We start from the raw sequence: 21826 nt of genomic DNA on the forward strand, positions 1-21826 counted from the left end.
AACTATGCCCAAAGGGCTATAAAACCATGCATACACTGAGGCAGCTAGGTGGCACAGTGGATAAAGCACCAGCCCTGGATTCAGGAGGACCTGTGTTCAAATCCAGCCCCAGACACTTGACACTTACTAGCTGTGTGGCCCTGAGCAAGTCACTTAACCTTAATTGCCTCACCAAAAACAAAACAAAAACAAATAAAACAAACCATGAATACGCTTTGACCTAGCAATACCACTACTAGATATATATCCAAAAAGAGATAAAAAACCAAAAAGAAAAGGACCTATATGTACAAAGATATTTATAGTAGTTCTTTCTGGTGGGGAAGAATTGGAAATTGAGGGGATGCCCATCAATTGGGGAATGGCTGAACAAATCATGCTATGTGATTATGATGGAATACTATTGTACTGTAAGAATAGATAAGCAGAGATCCAGCCCCAGGCAAGCCACTCCAGAGAAACAGACCCCAGAGGCACTGAATTGGATTAACTGGCAGCTTCTTCTGGAACTAAACTCATAGTCTGGTGAGAGGGAAGAGCAGCTGGCCTGGGGGAGATTACGGGAGTCTCTGCTGGCACTAAGGTGGAACTCAGTTGTTTTGTCCACTCTAGAAATCAGGAAGCAATCTTGAGTGGCAGCTCAGGTAGGGGAGGGGCACAGGCTAACAACTACAGTGAAACAGATTTTTTGTTTCTGGTTTAAAGAGAAAGTAGACCTGGGGTTATTTACAGGCCATAGCACAGGCCAGGGGAGTGTAGAATGTGCCCCTCTTTAAATCATACTACATGGGACCCCCTGAAGCTTGGGATAGTGTGTCCTGGAAGCAGTACCCCAGTTTAAGAAGGAAGTAAAAGTCAAAATATAGGCTAGCAAAATGAACAGACAGAAAAGGATGCAGACCATAGAAAGTTTCTTTGGTGACAATGAAGATCAAAATACACCCTCAGAAGTAGATAAAATCAAAGTTCCTATATCCAAAGCTTTGAAGAAAAAATATGAATTGGTCTTAGGACATAGAAGTGCTCAAAAAGGGCTTTGAAGATAAAGTATGAGAGGTACAGGGAAAATGGAAAGAGAAATAAGAGTGATGCAGGAAAATCATGAAAAAAAAACTCAACAACTCGAAAAACCAAATAGAAAAGCACTCTGAATAAAATAATTGCTTAAGAATTAGGATTGAACAAATGGAAGCTAATGACTTTATGAGAAATCAAGACACAATAAAGCAAATCCAAATGAATAAATGTGAAATATCTCCCTGGAAAAACAGCTGACCTGGAAAATAGATCCAGAAGAGATAACTTGAAAATTATTGGACTACCTGAAAACCATGATCAAAAAAAAAAAGCTCAGACATCATCTTCCAAGAGATTGTCAGGGAAAATTGCCCTTGTATTTTAGAAGCAGAAGGTAAAATAGAAATGGAAAGAATCCACCAATCACCTCCTGAAAGAGATCCCAAAAGGAAAACTTCCAGGAATAGTATAGTCAAATTCTAGAACTCCTGAGTCAAGAAGAAAATATTACAAGCAGCCAGAAAGAAACAATTCAAGTACTGTAGAGCCACAGTCAGGATAACACAAGATCTGGTAGCTTCTACATTAAAGGATTGGAGGGCATGAAATATAATATTCCTGGAGGGCAAAGGAATTGGGATTGCAACCAAAAATCACCTACCCAGCAAAACTGAGTATAATCTTTCAGGAGGAAAAACAGGACTTCAATGAAAAAAAGAGGACTTTCAGGCATTTGTGAAGAAAAGACCTGAACTAAATAGAAAATTTGACTATCAAATGCAAGACCCTAGAGAAGCGTAAAAAGGTAAACAGGAAAAAGAAATCATGAGGGAGGTTAAAAAGTTAAACTGTTTATATTCCTACATGGGAAGATACTTCTAACTCATAAGAACTTTCTCAGTATTAGGGCAGATGATAGGAATAAATTTAGATAGAGGGCACAGGTGGGAATTGATTATGAAGGGATGATATATGCAAAGCATTTGTTCTTTATTTATCTTTTTTTTGCAGGGCAGTCAGGGTAGGGTGTCATGCCAAGGGTCAAACAACTGGTGAGTGTCTTGTGTCTAAGGCCAGATTTGGCCTTGGGTCCTCCTGGGTTCAGGGCAGATACTTTGTCCACTGTGTCACCTAGCTGCCCCATTATGGCATCTTTAAAATAAAATTAAGGGGTGAGAGTATCACACTGGGAGAAAGGGAAAGGGAGAGGTGGAATAGAGTAAAGTATCTCACATAAAAGAAGCAAGAAAAAGCTTATGGAGTGGAGGGGAAGATGGAGGGGGGAGCAGGGGAGTGAATGAGCCTTACTCTCATCATAATTGGCTCAAAGAGGGAATAACATACACACTCAAGTAGGTATAGTAATATATCTTGGCCTTTGGGGAAGTGGGAGGAGAAGGGGATAAGGCATAAGGGCAAACGAAGGGAGGGCAGATTGGGGGAGGGGCAGTCAGAAGCAAAACACTTTTGAGGAGGGAAAAGGTAAAAGAAAAAAGAAAATAGAGTAAATATCAGGGGAAGGGAATAGGATGGATGGAAATATAGTTAGCAATAGTAACTGGAGAAAAATTTGAAGCAAAGGCAAGAGCAATGTAAGATGAGGATGAGGATGAGGATGGTACTTTGCTGGGCTATTGTGAAGAAAATTCTTTGTCAGGTATAAGGTACTATATAAACATAAGCTGTTGTTGCAATAATCAACCTCATGGGTGTTTTGCAAGGAAATCTCCCTTTAAAGTACTATGTAAATGTAGTTTACTATTTAAAAAAAAAGATAAGCAGGATACTATCAGAAAAACCTGGAAAGACTTACATGAGCTGGTGCAAAGTGAAATGTACTATATAAATAATAACAGGGGCAGCTAGATGGCGCAATGGATAGAGCACGGGCCCTGGAGTCAGGAGTACCTGAGTTCAAATCCGGCCTCAGACACTTAACACTTACTAGCTGTGTGACCCTGGGCAAGTCACTTAACACCAATTGCCTCACTAAAAAAAAAAAAAAAACAATAATAACAGCAATATTTGAAGATGATCTGCTGCGAATGACTTAGTTATTTTCAGCAATGCAATGATCCAAGACAACTCTAAAGGACTTATGAAAAATGCAATCCATCTACAGAGGAAGAACTGATGGTATATGAATACAGATGGAAGTATATTTTGTTGTTAGTTTCTTTTTCTAAAGTTTTTTTGTCTGCTATGTTTTGCATGACTGCACATGTATAACATATTAAATTGTTTGAGTTCTTAAAGGGGGGATAGGGAGGAAGGAAGAGAATTTGAAACACGAAGTTCTAAAAATTGATGTTATAATTTGTTATTACATGTAAGGTGAGGAAAATTCTAAATAAGTAAATAAGATTTTTAAAAATAGATAAGCAGGATGCTCTCAGGAAAAAACCTTACATGAGCTGATACAAAGTGAAATGTACTATGTACAAAGTAACAGAAATATTGTAAGGTGATCAGCTATTTTATTATTTTTATTAGCTATTTTCAGCAATACAATGATCCAAGAAAACTCTGAAGGACTTATGATGAAAAATGTTATCCATTCCCAGAGAGAGACTGATAGTGTCTGAAGACAGATTGAAGCCTATTTTTAAACTTTATTTTTCTTGAGTATTTTATCTGTTTTTTTTCACATGGCTAATAATGGAAATGTTTTGCATGACTGCACATATATAACATATTGAATTGTTTGCCTTCTCACTGTTGGGGGACGGGAAGGAAGGAAGGGAGAGAATTTGGAACATGAAGTTTTAAAAATAGATGTTTAGAATTGTTTTTATGTGTAATTAGGGAAAAATAAAATGCCAGTTTTTTAATGGAAATGAGTAGGCTGATTTCAGAAAAACCTGGAAAGACTTACATGAACTGATGCTGAATGAAGTGAGCAGAACCAGGAGAACACTGTACTGTGTATCAGCTGTGATAGACTTAGCTCTTCTTAGCAATACAGTGATCTGAGACAATTCCAAAAGACTCAAGATAGAAAATGCTCTCCAAATCCAGAAAAAGAACTATGGAGTCTGAATGCAAATCAAGCATACTATTTTCACATTTTTGTTGGGTTTTTAATTTTTTCTTTCTTGTGGGGACCCTTTTGTTCTTATTCTTCTTCCATAATATGACTAATGTGGAAATATTTTTAACATGATTTTACATATATAACCTATATCAGAAACCTTGGGGAGTAGGGAGGGAAGGAAGGGAGGAAGAAAAATTTTGACTCAAAATCTTACAAAAACAAATGTAGAAAACGAAAAAAAAAATTCTATTGTTTATTAAAAAGTAAAATGAAGTCTGGGGAAAAAAGAAAACCACCCACTTGAAACAATGGTGGATAAGCTGAGGCTCCAGTGGCCTCATCTATAAAATATATAGCAGGACAGATAAGACCGCAGGTCTCTTCCAGCTCTTCAGCTGTGATCCAGATGGAACATATTAGCACCAGATATGCCAAATATTAGTCTGGCCTCTAAAAGACAAGTGATAACACTCTCTGCCTTCCCTTTCCTCCTCCTGTGGTCTGAAAAATATCCCATAAAACCTTCTGGTTGCATGGTTGTAGTCATCTCTTGATGCTACTTCTAGCCTATGATCCCAAGATTTTTATTTTAGGCTTTGAGTCTCTCTTCCTTTGAGTGAACTAATGAAATCTTATTGTTTTATCATCTGAGTGATTCTTTTCTAATACCTTTAAGTCCCATAACTGCTGTTAAGGACTACGATACACATGACATTTGATGGCTAGTTATATTGTATAATAAAGTGGTACTTTAGCTACATTGACAGTATCAGAAGTTTTCTTTATCCCAATGAATACAATGTGATTCTTTATTTCTTCTACTTTTTTCTTTGATAGTTTTCTTCCTAATTAATGAATAAAACTACAATGATTTAAATGGCAGTGATTAAAATATATTTGGGACTTTCTTATAATAAACATTTTTATTTAAAGTTTTGAGTTCCAAATTCTCTCTCTCCTTCCCTCCCTTCCCCCACCCCAAGGCAGTGATCAATCAGATAAAGGTTATACATGTGCAATTATGTAAAACATTACCATATTGTCATTTTGTACAAGAAAACTTGAATAAAAGAAAAAAAGAAAGAAAATGAAAAGATCATGCTTCTGTCTATGTTCAATCAATATCAATTCTTTCTTTGGAGATGGATAGATAGTATGCTTCAGTATTAGTCCTTTGGGATTGTCTTGGATCATTGCATTGCTGACAATAGTTAAGTTCATTCATAATTCTTCATTAAACAATATTACTGTCACTATGTACAATGTTCTCCTGGTTCTGTTCACTTCACTATACATCAGTTCATATAAGTCTTTCCAGGTCTTTCTGAAATCATCCTGCTTGTCATTTCTTATAGAGCAAAAATATTCCATTACATATACCACAGCTTGTTTAGCCATTCCCCCAACTGATGGACATTCCTTTGAATTCCAATTCTTAGCCACCAGAAAAAGAGCTGCTAGAAATATTTTTGTACAAATAGATCTTTTTTCTCATTTTTGGAGGGGGATGTCTTTGGGATATAAACCTAGCAGTGGTATTGCTAGATCAAAGGGCATGCACAGTTCTACAGCCCTTTGGGCATAGTTCCAAATTGCTCTCCAAGATGGTTAGAATCATTCAAAACTCCATCAACAGTGGATCAGTGTTGTTTTGGACTTTCTAAAACCTCCTAACTATGAATAGTCAACAAAAGAAAATACATGTCCATTTCTGGAATATTCTCTAACTTTTCATAAAAGAAACTCCCATCAATTAGATACAAAACAGCTCATTCCTGCTGCATTCTTTCATCTCTTCTCCTTGTCAATTCAAAACTTTTCTTTGTTTTCATTCATTTCTTCCTTCTCTCTAGTCTCAGAGGATAAACAACTCCTTGCCAAGATTAACCCTCACACTTGTATCACTGATCCTTCCTTCTCTGTCTTCCAGGACCTTACTCTGAGCCTCATCTTCAATCTCTTTTTTAAACTTTCAGCACCTATGCATTGTAGTGCTGGCAAATGTAAGAGGGCTGGTGTTGCCTCTTTTCCCCTTGTGTCCCTCAGCACAACCTAGACATCATGCTAGTTGCTGGCACCATGAAGATTTGGAAATCAGAACACATTTTCAAACACCCATGGGAAACAGTTACAACAGCTGCTATGCATAAATATATAAATCCTATGAATCCAAGTGTAGTTGGAGTTGATGTGTTAGATGTAGATGCCACTGGAAAATTGCATAGCCATAGTCTTCTCAGCTCAGAGTGGGAAATGCTTTCTATTGTAAAATCACTTATCAATGCCTCAAGAACCAAGACAAATGTACAAGAACAGTCTATAGTTGATCCCTTAGAGAAAACAATGGAGCTTAAACCCACTAATATTTCATTTACCAATATGGTTTTGGTAAATGAGAGACATATATAAATCACATCCTCAAGAACTAGTAAAGACCAATTTGACTCAAAAAGCCAAAATCACTGTGAAAGGAATGAACCTTAGAAGTTATCTAGAAGGACTGAAGTACATTGTCATCTAAACCTAATAAAAGCTGTGAAGCAATGGAGTGGGTAATTAACAAATTAAATGCTGAAAATGAAGAGTTGACTACTCCAGCAAGAGAAAGCATGAAGACACTGATGGCAGCAGCACCATTTGTAGAGAAATTATAATGGTTATTTATATGAAACATAGGTCTACCAGGGTTTCTCCAAACTGGTAACATATTTATTCATATTTGTTATTTTAGAGGTATATCTGTAAATTAGAAGGATTAGCTTGGAGAAAGGCTGCAACTTTTGATAGAAAAAGAGGGGAAGGTTCAGGACTTCAAACACATGGGATCAACTTGATTAACATTACCCTAAAATACCATGCAATATCAAGTTTACAATATTTTAAGACTTAATAGACTACAGTATAGTGTAAAAATAACTTTTACATGCACCGGGGAACTAAAAAAAATTATGTGAGTTGTTTTATTAAATTTATTTCAAATGATACCTGGACCAGAAACTGACATGTGAATTTTATAGCATTTAATTCATGAGACTCTACCTGGTTTTGAACCAACTCCAAAATGAAGCTGAGCTACCTTTTCTAGCATGATTGCCCTGTTACATTTGACTTCAGCAGTTTTTATGTTGTAATAACTTCCTTTGGAAAGAAGGAAAGTATATTACTTGAAGTTGAAATGCAAGCTGTTTATTTGTACAAAAGTACAAAAGGCTGTCAATCACTTTTCAACAGCATGACATAGTGAATTAGAGTGCTGATCAGGAAGATTTGGGTTCAAATTCTACCTCTAACATATATTATTGGTGAGACTTTGGAAAAGTCACTTAAATGCTCTGAGCCTCAGTTTTCTCAGATCTAAAATGAAGATGGGGAGGTAGCATGGGATAGTGGATAGCATCCAGATCTTGAGAATCTGGAAGGCCTAGATTCAAGATCTACTTCTATTGTCCACTGTGAGCCCATGGCCAAGTCATTTAGCTACTCAGTGCCCAAGATTATGAAATGAAGACAAATTATAGATGTGCATCTATAGAAGAATTTCTACTCTGGAAATTTCCCATATAGGTCTGAACAATGTGAGATTTAAAATTGGATATTAGATCATAAATCTCCCCTACTTAACCTTTCCTTTAATTTATCTCCCAGACTAGTAAATGGAAGAAGCTTTTGGTTTTCTAGATAGAGCCTTTATTGTATGGTAGTCACAAGGCGATGTTGATTAGAAGGATAGGAAAGTAGAAATACAATACAAATTGTCTTAAGTCTAGGCTTAGTCTATATTCTGTATAAAACTCACCAAAACCCAAGGCCACTTTTGGGGAGAGAGACCGAGTCAAGCGCGTGCTGTTAACCGCCGGGCCGAGTCTAACTCCAGTCCGCGTCTGTCTGTGCAGCGCAGCCAGGAGACCAGCGGAGCAGGAAAAAGCCCTCACTTCCATTCTCTCCTTGCCTTTTAAGCTCGCACCCCGGAAGTCAGAAGTCGAGTGCTCAGCAGGCAATGCTGTTGGTCTCCTCCCCAAAAGGGTGGTCCTAAAAAAACCCAAAAACTGGCGTCTCTCCATTATCTAACTGACTGTTAAAACTTTTTACCACATTCCCCCCTTTTGTTCCTCAAGAAACAAAATATTTCCTTGACGGAACAGTAAAAAGAATATAATAACTATTGCTAACTAATAATATGTGAACAACAATGTAGAAAAGGAAGAAAGGAAAGTTTTGTCCAGAGGGGCGTTTTTTTTTTTTTGTCCTCATGAACTGACGCTTTGACATTAGTCTTGCAAAGGGAGAGCCTCTGCAGAGAGTACATGTTACAGATAGTGTATATTATAACAGAAAGGAGATAGTAAAAAACTAACAAAACATATAAAGTTTCTGAGTTCTCTTGTCTTCTTGAAGTGGTAAGATGTCATCAGGAGGAAACTGGATTCTGGTCTGGAAAACTGGATTCTGAACTCTGCTCTGGATTCTGGTCTGGAAAAACTGGATTCTGGACTCTGGTCTGGAAAGCTGGATTCTCTTCTTTAACTGTTTGAATTGCTGTATTTTTACTAAAGCTTAGCATAGCATTGTCAATGATCAAATTAATAAATTCCATTACATTCCCTCCTTTATATCCTTAGACTTCTAATAGAGGGTTGAGGTAGTTATGCAATCTGTAACACTTTTTACCACCATGTGTCTGGATCAAAGTCAAATTTAGTATGTGTTCATGACACCTGAAAATGTTATGGAAAGGTTATCATACCATATCTCATGGTTCTGAGACAGCCAGTGATTGTGCTAGGCCACAGGTGAGTTCAACTGAGTGAGATAAAAAGATAAATAAGTTCAGTTAAATTAGGTTAAATTAGGAGGGAGAGAGGATGAATACTGGACTGTGCCTAGTAATTGTGCTCTACATAGTCACCATCATAAGCAAACCATGGACTTACCTGTCTCTCCTTTTGTTGCATATATATTCTCTCCAGGGCCTGCATCAGAGTTCACAGCAAGTTAGTCTCTGAAATGATAAGTTTCCATACTTCTGAAATCTCATTAATTTCACCAAAGACAGTATGATGGTAAAAATGCATGCTATGCTGCATAACTGAGAACATATTAGTGATATATACAATAATTCCAAACCATACCCAGAGTATAATGACATATAAATAATAAACGAATGTAAATAGCTGATTATATTAGACATTGTTACATAATCTTCTTTTAGCAAGTAGACCACATCATCTTATACAACAACAACGAGTTAAGTGACTTGCCCAGGGTCACACAGCTAGTAAATATCAAGTGTCTGAGGCTGGATTTCAACTCAGGTCCTCCTGAATCCAGGGCTGGTGCTCTATCCACTGTGCCACCAAGATGCCCCTCTAATCCCTATCTCAAAGAGTTTTTGTGAGGCTAAAATGAAAGAATGCATGTAAATTACTTTTCAGATATTAAATGTATGTAAATTTAACATATGAAAAGTGCTTTATATGCATTATATGTTTATGCTTTTCATGCATACTTATGTGTATATACATATATGTATATATATGTATATATATATGTGTGTGTGTGTATATATATAATATATATAATATATAGGCATGCCCCAGAGATATTGCAGATTCTGTTCCAGACCACAATAAATACTACCACAATAAAGTAACTCACACAATTTTTTTAGTTCCCCAGTGCATGTAAAAGTTATGTCTATACTATACTATAGTCTATTAAATGTGCAATAGTATTATGTTTTTTAAAAACTATGTACATACATTAATTTAAAATACTTTATTGCTTAAAATGCTAATTATTATTTGAGCCTTCAGTGAGTCATAATCCTTTTGCTGATGGAGAGTCTTGCCTCAATGTTGATGGCTGCTGACTGATCAGGGTAGTGGTTGCTGAAGGCTGGTGTGGCTGTGGCAATTTCTTAAAATAAGACAACAATGAAGTTTGCTACATTGATTGACTCTTCCTTTCACAAAAGATTCCTCTGGAGCATGTGATGCTGTTTGATAGTATTTTACCACAACAGAACTTCTTTCAAAATTAGAGTCAATCCTCTCAAATTCTGCCACCATATTATCAAGTAAGTGTTTGTAAAATCCTTCAATATTGTTGTGTCTCAGGGAATAGGGAGGCCCAAGGAGGAGAGATAGTAATGGTGAAAAGTTTAGAATATTGCAAAAATTACCAAAATATGACACAGAGACATGATGTGAGCACATGCTGTTGGGAAAATGACACCAAAGAGTTGCTTAAAGCAGGGTTGCCACAAACTATTGTGAGAATCAGGGTACCACCCCATGCTGAGAAAGACATTGTGAGAACCAGGGCAATGTCCCCCTGAAAAGAAAGCATGTGACTAGTGTCTAGAAGCTTCCTGCCATCCAGAAGTTACGTCTATTCACAGACTGCCTGTAAGTCATGGCAATCAATGCACCAGCCAATTAGCTTGGAGCTGTGTGTGGGGTTTGCTCTCTTTCGTTCAGGAACAGGTGTGTGGTGGCAGGGGTAGGCAGAGTAGATAGATCTCCTAACTTTCAGAACTTCAAGTGTTCTCTTTGGAAGCGTGGATGGCTAGGTGAAGGCGGCTTTCTCTCTCTCTCTCTCTTTGCTAACTCCTAATATACTTTAATAAATGCTTAAAAGCCTAAATTGTTGCCGAATTTATCAGTAAACTTAGTTCTCTCCCCCCAACTGGGAGAACAGATAAGGCTCTCATTAGATTTTAAATATCACACCATCAATTTGTAAAAGCAGAACAAAAACACAATATCTGTGAAGTATAATAAAGCAAAGCACAATAAAACTAAGGTATACCTGATTATATATATATATATATCTGATAATATATATATATACATATATATAGTGTTATTATCATCATTGCTACTGGTGCTACTGCCGCTGCTATTAATACTATTTGTTCTTGGGGGCAGCTAGATGACGCAGTGGATAAACCACCAGCCCTGAATTCAGGATGCCCTGAGTTCAAATGTTACCTCAGACACTTGACACTTACTAGCTGTGTGACCCTGAGCAAGTTACTTAACCCTCATTGCCCCCCCCCCAATACTACTTGTTCTTGCCCTTCTGCCTATATATGTTAAGGTCTTTCTCCTCTCTTTAAAAAAGGGGAAAAAACCCCTTCCTGTGCCCCCATTCACTCCTCAAGATATTATCTTCTTTCTTCCTCTTAACTGCAAAACTCCTAGAAAACCTGGTCTCATCACTGCCTCTACTGCTCCCGATCTCTGTATTCCAGGCAAAATGTACTAGTAATTTTCCCTTACTGGTTGTCCTCTCCCACATCCAAGAATTTGCAAAGGTCAAAATCAACATGTCATAAAATCAGGCTCATTATCTTTCCTTTTACTTGTTCCTCCATCTTTCTTTCTGTGGCAGGCACCACCATTCCCCCAGTCTCCTATATTCAAAACCCTCTTCTTCTTGTTGGTCTCTTCTTCCTAGGTTACTCTCTCTTGGTTCTTCTCCGACTTATCTGACCACTCTTTCTCAATCTCTCTTTTTTTTTTTTTTAAGTGAGGCAATTGGGGTTAAGTGACTTGCCCAGGGTCACACAGCTAAGTGTTAAGTGTTTGAACTCAGGTACTCCTGACTCCAGGGCCGGTGCTCTATCCACTGCGCCACCTAGCTGCCCCTTCTCAATCTCTTTTGCTGGATTCATGGAGGTTATGTGGATATTCCACAAGGTTCTGTCCTGGGGCTCCTTTTCTCCTTCTATAGTATTTCACTTGGTGGTCTCATCAGCTCCCATGGGTTCAATTATCATCTCTATGCTGATGATTCACACAGATCTATTTATCCAGCCCTGATCTTTCTGATGACCTTTAGTCTCACATCTCCAAGTGCCTATTTGACATATAGAACTGGGTGTCCCATAGGTATCTTAAACTCAATATGTCCAAAACAGAACTCATTATCTTTCCCTCCCCAGGCCCTCCCTTCTTCATAACTTCTCTGTTACCAGGTCACACCATCTTCCCAGTGACCTAAGCTGGCAATCTAGATGTCATCCTGACTTCTTACTCTCTCTCACCAACCCAATATCCATTTGAATTCCAGGCCTGTCCCCTTTTTTCCTCTGACACCCTGGTGCAGACCTTCATTATCTCATACCTGCACTATTGCAATAGCCTGCTGGTGGGTCTCCCTGACACAAGTCTCTCCCCACCACAGTCTATCCACCATTCACTCAGCTGTCTTCCTAAAATACAGGTCTGACCATGTCACCCTCCTATTCAATAAACTCCAGTGGCTCCCAATCATCACCAGTATCAAATATAAAATCCTCTGGAATTCAAAGTCCTTCATAACCTGGTCTGTGCCTATCTTTCCAATCTTCTTACACCTTACATCCCACCATTTACTCTTTAAAAAAAAACAAAAAACTTTCTTGGGGCAGCTAGGTGGTGCAGAGGATAAAGCACTGGCCCTGGATTCAGGAGTTCAAATCCGGCCTCAGACACTTGACACTTACTAGCTGTGTGACTCTGGGCAAGTCACTTAACCCTCATTGCCCCACAAAAATAAATAAATAGATAAACTTTCTTTATTTTTCTTTCTCTGTTTTCCTTTTTTATTTTTTTAATAATAAACATTTTTATTTATAGTTTTGAGTTCCAAATTTTATCCCTCCTTCTCTCCCTCCCCTCCCACTTCCCCGAGGTGGTAAGAAATCAGATATGGGTTATACATGGGTTATGTAAAACATTTCCATGTTAATCATTTTGTCCAAGAAGACTTTAATAAAAGAAAAAATGAAGTGAAAAATAATATGCTTCAGTCTGTGTTCAATCAATATTAGTTCTTTTTTTGGAGGTTGATAGTATGTTTTATCAATAGTCGTTTAGAATTGTCTTGGATCATTGTATTGCTGACAATGTTTAAGTCATTCACAGTTCTTCATCAAACAATATTGCTGTCTCTGTGCATAATGTTCTCCTGATTCTGCTCTCTTCACTATACATCAGTTTATACAAGTCTTTCCAGGCCTTTCAGAAATCATCCTGATTGTCATTTCTTATAGAGCAATAATATTTCATTACCATCATATACCTCAGCTTGTTTAGTTATTCCCCAATTGATGGGCATTCCTTTGATTTCCAATTCTTAGCCACCACAAAAAGAGCTGCTAGAAATATTTTTTGCACAAATAGTTCTTTTTCTCTTTTTGGAGGGAAATGTCTTTAGGATAGAAACCTAGCAGTGGTATTGCTAGATCAAAGGGTATGCACAGTTCTATAGCCCTTTGAGAATAGTTCCAAATTGCTCTCCAAAATCCCACCACTTACTCTTCAATTCAGTGAGTCTGGATTCCTTATTTTTCTTCACACAAAATACTCCTTCTCCTGACTCAAAGCATTTTCACTGGTTGTCCCCCACGCCTGGAATTCTCTTCCTTCTCATCTGTGCCTCCTGGCTTCCCTGGCTTCTTTCAAGTCCCAGCTAAGATCCTGCTTTCTATAGGAAGCCTTTCCCAATTCCCCTTAATTCTTATGCCTTCCCTCAGCTGATTATCTCTTCGGGGAGGGGAGTTTGTATATATCTTTTTTGTACATAGTTGTTTACTTGTTGTCTCCCCCATTAGACTGTGAGCTCCTTAAGAGGAGGGATTGTCTTTTATCTTTTTTTGTATCTCCAGCATAGCGCCTACCATATTGTAGGATCTTAATACATGCTTATTGACTGATTTCCTGGGGTTAATTTTAACTCTTTCCTCACCTCTTCCTATTAAATACAATCTTTCACGATGTCTTATAAATTACATCTCTGCAATATCTTTCACATCTATCACCTCCTCTCTGGTCCAATTGCCATTACCCTAAAGGAGACCATCATTGTCATCTGCCTGTACTTTTTCCAAAGCTTCCTGGTCTTCCCATCAATAACCTTTCCCAACTCAACCTATCTTTTATACTGCTTATACTTTATACTGCTTATACACAGAGCTGTTCATGTGATCTGCTCAAAAATCTTTAGTAACTGATTCCCTGTTGCCTTCTGAGTAAAATTCAAATGTCTATACCTTGCATTTAAGATTCTCCAAAACCTGATACTACCCTACTACCTTACTTTTCCAGTCTTATCTCAAATTACTTTGCTGCTCACCCATCCCCTTTCACACTTCACACAGTGAGAAAATAATGGGATTTGGCAGATACTCAAAGGCCCCACCTGGAGATTAATCTAAACTGATTGAATTAAGTGAGAGTGATTGACCTTGCTGATTAGCCTACTTAAAGTTAATTAGATTGTAACCACACCTGGTCAGCCCTTAAGAGGGTACTGTTCTCAGAAGCTACGGACTTTGAACTCAACTGGAGACTACCTTTGGGTCCAATGGATTTGGATAACTCCTACTAATCAGCTTGGAAGCAGTGTGTGGGGACTGCCTCTGCTCTGGACCTATAAAAAGCTCCCACACTCAGTTTGAGAGACTTCGTGGTTGAAGCAGGCTCATGGCAGAGGACTTGAGGAAGAATGCAACCAGGCTGGAACTCTAGGCTAGATAGGCTTTTTCTTAACTTTATGAACTCCATGTGAATACCTGGTATGCTTTAATAAATGCTTAATGGGGGGCAGCTAGGTGGCACAGTGGATAAAGCACTGGCCTTGGATTCGGGACGACCTGAGTTCAAATCCAGCCCCAGACACTTGACACTTAACTAGCTGTGTGACCCTGGGCAAGTCACTTAACCCTCATTGCCCTGCAAAAACAAAAACAAAAACAAAAAACAAAAAGGCATCACTAAATTTAAATAAATAAATAAATAAATAAATGCTTAATGCCCAAAGACTGGTGCTAAAGCTTCTAATGTAAGGCAACCACACATTTAGATTTTAAACATCACAACACTTAAGCCAAAGTCATCTAATTTCAGTTCTCCAAACGTGCTCAGCACCCTCTCACTTATTTGCCTCCATTTAGTCTATTACCTATATTCACGTCTTTTCTTTTTCTCCTCACCTAATTAATTCCCACTCATCCTTCAAAATCACTTTGCATTAATTCAGTACGAAAAGACAATTTTCTTTGAAACATAAATGCACAAACTGTTTATGACAGACAAAATAATGGGATCAGAGAATCTCAGAGTTAGAAAAGACCTCAGAGATTGTTTAATCTAAGCCATGGAAGCTCCTCTAAAGTAACCAGGACAATTTTCCATTCAAACTCCACTAGAAGTAGGAAATCCACAGCCCATTCCATTTTTGAACACCTCTCATTGTTTCAGTGGAATTTGAATGGAAAATTGTTTTTTAGTTATAGGAGTCAGATTTTATGGAAGACATGACAAGATGAAATGTGTGCATGTGACACATAAAAAGTTTGAGAGACATAGTTTCTGGGTAATAAAGAGGAATTATAGTTGGAAAGATCTAAGACAATGGGTAAAAGTTGTAGAAAGACAGATTTCAGAAAAACTCCAGATATGGTTTATGCCAAAACTTACTGCTCTGATTCTGAGTGCTACGCCTGTCCTTATGCAATGAGGTAGGATTAAAAAAGCCCTGACTGGAATCAGAGGAGCCCAGTTCAAATCCAACTTCCAACAGCTACTACCTATGGGCTTTGGACAAGTCATTTCGGTTCTTCACACCTCAGTTTCTTCATCAGTAAAACAAGAGTACTGAACAAATACTGCTTTCAAGGTCTCTTGCATGTCTGGATCTTTGATGCAATGTCAAATTACATTAATCTTTTCAGCAAACACATCACATCATTGGCCCCCTTGAGCTTGTAAAACTCCAAATTTTATTTGCATGCACAGTTGACAAGAGAAGTCTCCCCTACCCTGAATTGGAGACAGAAGATCAATTAGAAGGTACAATAATCCAGGGTAGCTGTGATAAGGGCCTAAACTAAGAACTAAAATAATAACAATATTCATAGATGTATTTTACTATTAGCATTCTTTTTCTGCCTCTGACAGCTTGAAGCACTTTTTTCATACCATTACAATGTTGGAGTTTAACTGTAACGTGTTGAGGAGTATTCAATCTTGGATTCATCCTCCTTATTATCAGGACATTCTTTCTATTTGTATTTAGACTTGTATTTGTATCTACCTGGTTTAACTATGTCTGAGAAATTTTCTTGGCTGATTTTCTGGAATGTTACATTCAAATTCTTTGTGTTGTTACTGTTATTTTCCCTGTTTATAGGATGTAGACAACCCTAAAATTGCTGTGTTGTAACCTATTCCCCAAACCACTGTTAGATTCTAGTTTTTTGGATAATAATTTTCTGGGCCTATATTTCTTCTACTAGATTTCGGTTGGTTATAATTATGTTGTTGGGTTTTTTAGTATTAAATCTGTTGTTGGTTTTCTACTGTGTTCTCCAAGTTGGTCATTCTCTTCAATATTTGTTCCTGATCTTTTTTTAGCATCTTTTAATTCTAGTTTGAGTTTCTTTCATGATTTTTATTTTTTTGAAAGTTTTTTTAAATTTTACTTGATTATTTTCTTACCAGTTTGTTAGGGCCAATTCTAAACACCTAGCCCATCCTACTGATTCAAGAAACTCCAAAATGTAAAACACTTAACAAAAAATTCTGAATGAATTTTAACCTATTGGGTGCATCTATGCCATACTTTAGAGCAGTAGTTCAGAACCTTTTTTTTCATTTTGTGGATGCCTCCTCATAACAATGTTTTAAAATAATGGAGAAAAATGGTAAAGATTAGTGAAAATACAGATGTAATTTTTTTCCAGAGAAATTCAGCCATAAATAAATTTGATGCAATTTTGTTCTTTGTTTTGCCATGAGGTTTATGATGATCTAATGGCCACCAGTGAAAAACTGGGGCTCTGAGGACTTTACAGATTAAAGTTTCACAGAATCCAGCCAAGGTCATGAAAGCAGGCCCTTATTTCTCAGAAAACAGGTCCAATAAAATTACAAAGATACCCGTGGGATGAGGTTCTCTCCTCCCCTTGCCTTTTTTCCCTCCTTCAGTCCTCCAATAATTATAATGTTCAGAGATCACAAAACACAGACCTTGCAGGGGAAGTAACAGATTATGTCTTTATTTCCCCACCAATATTGGCCATAGGACCCCTGAGAAGCTAGGAAAAACAGTAAAACTTCACTGAGTTACTTAATGTTTGTGAAATGAATAAGTACTTAGCTTCCCATGCAAGCCCACAAGTTTATTTATAAGTCTCTAACCCAAAAAGTTCATTGAGTTTGGGACAAGGGATGGAGGCACCAAAGGGATGAGGGAGGTAGCTGGGCGAGGTTTCCACTAACCAGCACAGCAATAGAAGTAGAAAATTTGCAAAAAAAAAAGGGGGTCACCAGAGAGTAAAGGTATGCCACAGGATGTATATTAGCCTATGTTGTAATTAAATACATGTAAACAGTAGGAAAAGGCTCTAAAAAAAGGAGATGGAAGTGAAAACAGCTATTCAAATGTAAGGTTTGATTGTAAATCACCGACTTTTACAATACATTCTCATCTTTAAGGATCTCAGTTCTCAAATATAAATTTGAGAATTTTACTTCAGCTGACTTCATTTAAATTAAATAAACTCTCATATAATGATCAAAGAGCTAAGGATGCTTTTGTCATTGGTTTTCAGAAAAGCTTTTGATGTGTATGTCTTAAAATAAAACCACATGGAGAGGAAAACATTGTCATGGAAGAATGATCATAAAGTTCCTTGTATTTGTTTATGAAAAATTAAAGGGCCTTAAAATAAAATTACTGCAATTAACAGCATTTGTGAGGCTATGTGTGATGAAGAATAAGAAAACAAAGTTATATTAAAAAATCACAGACTAGCATGCTGTACTGGAGAACAGACAAGCAGAAAATGAACAACCCAGATTCTATCTTAAGAGCAGCTAGGTGGCAGAGTGAGAGCTGGAGTATGGAAAACTTGGGTTCAAATTTGACCTCAGATATTAGCTGTGTGACCTTGAGCAAGTCACGTAAGCTCTGTTTGCCTCCCTTTACTCAATGGCAAAATAAGGCTTAAAATAGTACCTATCTTCCAGGGTTGTAGGATCAAATCTTGGTACATAGTAAGCACTTAATAAATACTTGCTTCCTTCCTTTTTTCCTTTATCTTTGAACGATAGGCATATGCAATCTGTCACTAAGCCTATCCAGCTGTAGGATCTGCTCTGAGAAAGCAGTCACATTGAGATGAGGCATCTAAATAGTATTTTAGTGGAGAATGCTTCAACTTTGGGGAATCGGTGTTCTGAATAGCTGAGGGTTAAGCACCTTTTGTCTTAAAATCTTTTCCCCAAAATGCATTCTATGGTTCTCTGCCTTCTTAAATAGAATACAATTTAAAATACAATAAATAGGATACAATTTAGTCATTTCTTGATGATTTCAGAATCATACCCATTGTCATTATCTGTGCTTAGTTCCTCCCTCTAGACTATATATAAAGTCCATTAAGTAAAGGAATTATATCTTATCTAGTTTGCACTTCTCCCAGTACCTTATATAGAGCTCTGTATACAGCAGGTGCTTAAGCATTTTTTAAATTGAAGTTAATCCATTCCTATGTAATATACTCAAAGCCTACTGGGCTATGTATAAAATGATCCCAGGCTACTCTGATTTTCAATTCTTGTGTCTGCTTTTTATAGGTTTTCCGTCCCTTCTCTTGCTGTCAGGCTATTATTAACTGTGCTGTCACTTCTGTTTTTCTGGTTTTGGTTGTGTGTGTGTGTGTGTGTGTGTGTGTGTGTGTGTGTGTGTGTGTGTGTGTGTGTGTGTATATGTGTGTGTTCGTGAGAGAGAGTATCCTTCCTCTTACTGTGTTGCTTCTAATCTCTTATGGGCATGGAAGTCAGATAATAAAGCTTGTTAAGAACTGTTTGTGAACATAAGACACAGGTTCTAAGGTTCTGGTCTATGTACAAAGTACGTGAGTGTATTAATTTTATCATACTAAATTTGGTCATTCAAAGTCCTTTTGGGGTTAGGGTTAGAGTTTGGGTTAGTTAGGTGTTACTTTACCATATTCCACCTCTCTTCCTTTACAACAACTGCCCTATGACCTGGAGAATACTCTGCCCTTCTGGGCGAATTCTCCTGATTGGTGACTTACATAATTTCTGGAAAGGCAGCATTCATGCTTCCTCCTTCATGGTAAGGATTCTCTTGTTTACTTGCATTTGTATCTTTAACTCTAAGCAGTGCCTGACCCATAGTAAGCATATAATACGTGTTTTCTCTATCTTGTGATCTAAAAGAGTGTAAAATATTTCTATTTAATACTAAAGATCATAATCTCTGGAGGAAACTTTGGCATTAAGCCAAAGACAAAATGATGCTAAATATGTAAGAATTTAAGGTCCTGCAGAGTAATAAATGGTACCCTAGTGGTCTGAGTCACTGTCATCTTGGATATATTCTACACATCTTTGATTTCAATATGAATGTAATTTAACATTAAATAACTATGACTTCTATAGAATAAGGTATTACAGAAGTCTAGAAGCAACATAAAAAATGTGAACTTTTTCCTGTGATTCTAATTCACTGCCACCTTACAGATAATTTCATGTAAAAGACTAGAAAAAATAAAAGGTATCACTATATTTTATTTATTTTCCTCCTTTTTATTTTTATATTTCCATTTCCTGTATGTTATAGAAAATATTATGATACTCAGCCTGTTGAATTGGATTTAGGTAGGAAAACAAAATCACATGAAATCTCAAATACATAAAATTAAATTTGGTCTGTAACTCTGTAAATGTCGCCATGGAGACTGGGGTATGAATTGTCTCCATGGAGATCCACATGAGATCTTTCGACTTAAAATTATCATCACACATAATCAAATATAGGTTTAACCATGGGAAGGAACAGGAAAAAGAAGGACATGTGATCTTTCAAGAGATAAAACCCAAACATTCCTGGTTGTTATCATTCCATCATCAGAATGAATAGGAAGAAAGCCTTTAGGAAAGGTTCTTCCTGACACTGGGTCTACAAAGGGGCCACACTGATGATTGTATTTACCATAACAATAGTTTGTGAGAGAAATGCTTAGTATTTATATAACACCTACCATGTGCCAAGACTGTGCTAAGTGCTTTTTATAAATGTGGTTTCATTTGATCCTCACATCAACCTTGCAAGATAGAGACTATTAGAATAAGAACCAGTGCTGATGGGATGGCATTCTTTTCACTAACTTAGTAATCAGTCAGACAGCTCTCTGAAAAAGCCTTTTCATTTGCTTAAAGTCAATCTAAATAGCCAACCTGGCATAATAACCCCATAGCTGCTCTATATGTGTCAGTTATGTGTGTTCTCGTGTGTTTTCTTTAAAAATTCTTAATTGAATGCAGCAAAATAACATATTTGATTAGATTCAACAAACATTTATGAATTCCTTCTATATGCAATGTACTATATTAGGCACTGAGAACACACAAAAAATGAAACATCACAGTTCCTGATCTAGTGAAAAGAGTACAAGAATCACAATTTGAATCCTGAGTTTAAATTCTGACTTTGCCATTTGCCAACTATGTAACAATGGACAAATTACCTATTCTATGTGTTCCTCAGTTTCCTAAATAGGAATGTTAATATATATGATGCTTACCTCACCAGGTTGTTCTGAGAAAGGAATTTTATAAATCTCAAAGAGTTGTATAAATATGAATTAGTAAGATGAAGACTAATAATTCAATACTACAATATAAATCCAGTTCTAAATCTATGCTCCCTGGAGAAAGTCAAATAGACTAGTAGAGAGATACAAGAAACAAGTCATACATCTATTAACAAGCATTTATCATGTGCCAGTAATATGCCTTGTATAAAGTTATCTATCCCCAGCATAAAGAGAGACCATTGTTTCCTAGGGGAAAAAAGAATGCCAGCAACAGCTGCTAAAAATAACACTGATGTGAAAAAATGTCTTCTCTCTCTGATCTCTCATTTTCTATGTGTATACTATGCTAGGCATGGGGAATACAAAGACAAAATGAAACATTTCCTGCCCTCAATGAACTTGTGCTGCTACAGGAAGCAATGTATACAGGTAGAAGTATATACAAAATAAAGGTAAGGTAATTTGGTGGGAGAGGCTCTTATAGCTCGAGGAGGGAATACTACCAACTGGGGTGGGATGGGGGTGGGATGGGGGTGGGGAGGGCACAGAAATCAGCAAAGGCCTTGTTAATGTGATCTTTTCTTCCTTGGAATTGAGACCAGGGCCCCTACTCCCTCATGAGCAACCAAAAACACTCTTCTTCACACTGGAATTATGACCAGAGACCCTGGTCCTTTGTAACCACAAATGCTAGTGGGCCTCTTCACCATGGAACTGTGACCCAGAACTGCTTATGGGCAATGCAACAGGGTCCTGAACCCATCCTCTACAAAAGGTCCCCTATAACCTCTTTATTACCAATTGTCTGACCCTCTTACCATCTGTGGGCTGAGAGTTCACAAATAGCTGTTGCTGCATCTGCGTCCAAGACCTGCTGCTGGTATTGCAGCAGTGTATGCTGCACTCTGGATCACCCACCATCCCAATGTCACGGACCTTTCCTACTGACCTCCTAAATGTTGCCTTTGGCTGGAAAAATGTCACCCTCTCCCCCACAACCTTTTGTTGGCTCTGCTGCTCCAGAATTTTATTTGAGGCATGATTTTAAAGTTGTTTGGAGAGTAATGTTGGGAGAATTTAGCTGAGTTCTAAATTCAGCTGAGTTCCTACCTCTACTCTGCCATCTTGGAGAGCTTTGAGAATTTTCGATTATAAAA

At 37.4% G+C, this 21826-nt stretch overlaps 1 protein-coding gene and 1 pseudogene across 1 annotated transcript in view; one reads left to right on the forward strand and one right to left on the reverse strand.

The window, feature by feature from the left end:
• Positions 1-21826, reverse strand: part of CFAP95 (cilia and flagella associated protein 95) — a 90056-nt gene that overhangs the window by 58127 nt on the left and 10103 nt on the right. The gene's annotated exons all lie outside the window — the stretch shown is intronic.
• On the forward strand, positions 6131-6705 carry LOC122737364 (annotated as a pseudogene).

Source organism: Dromiciops gliroides, chromosome 1 (genome assembly GCF_019393635.1).
Source record: "Dromiciops gliroides isolate mDroGli1 chromosome 1, mDroGli1.pri, whole genome shotgun sequence".
NCBI lineage: Eukaryota > Metazoa > Chordata > Mammalia > Microbiotheria > Microbiotheriidae > Dromiciops > Dromiciops gliroides.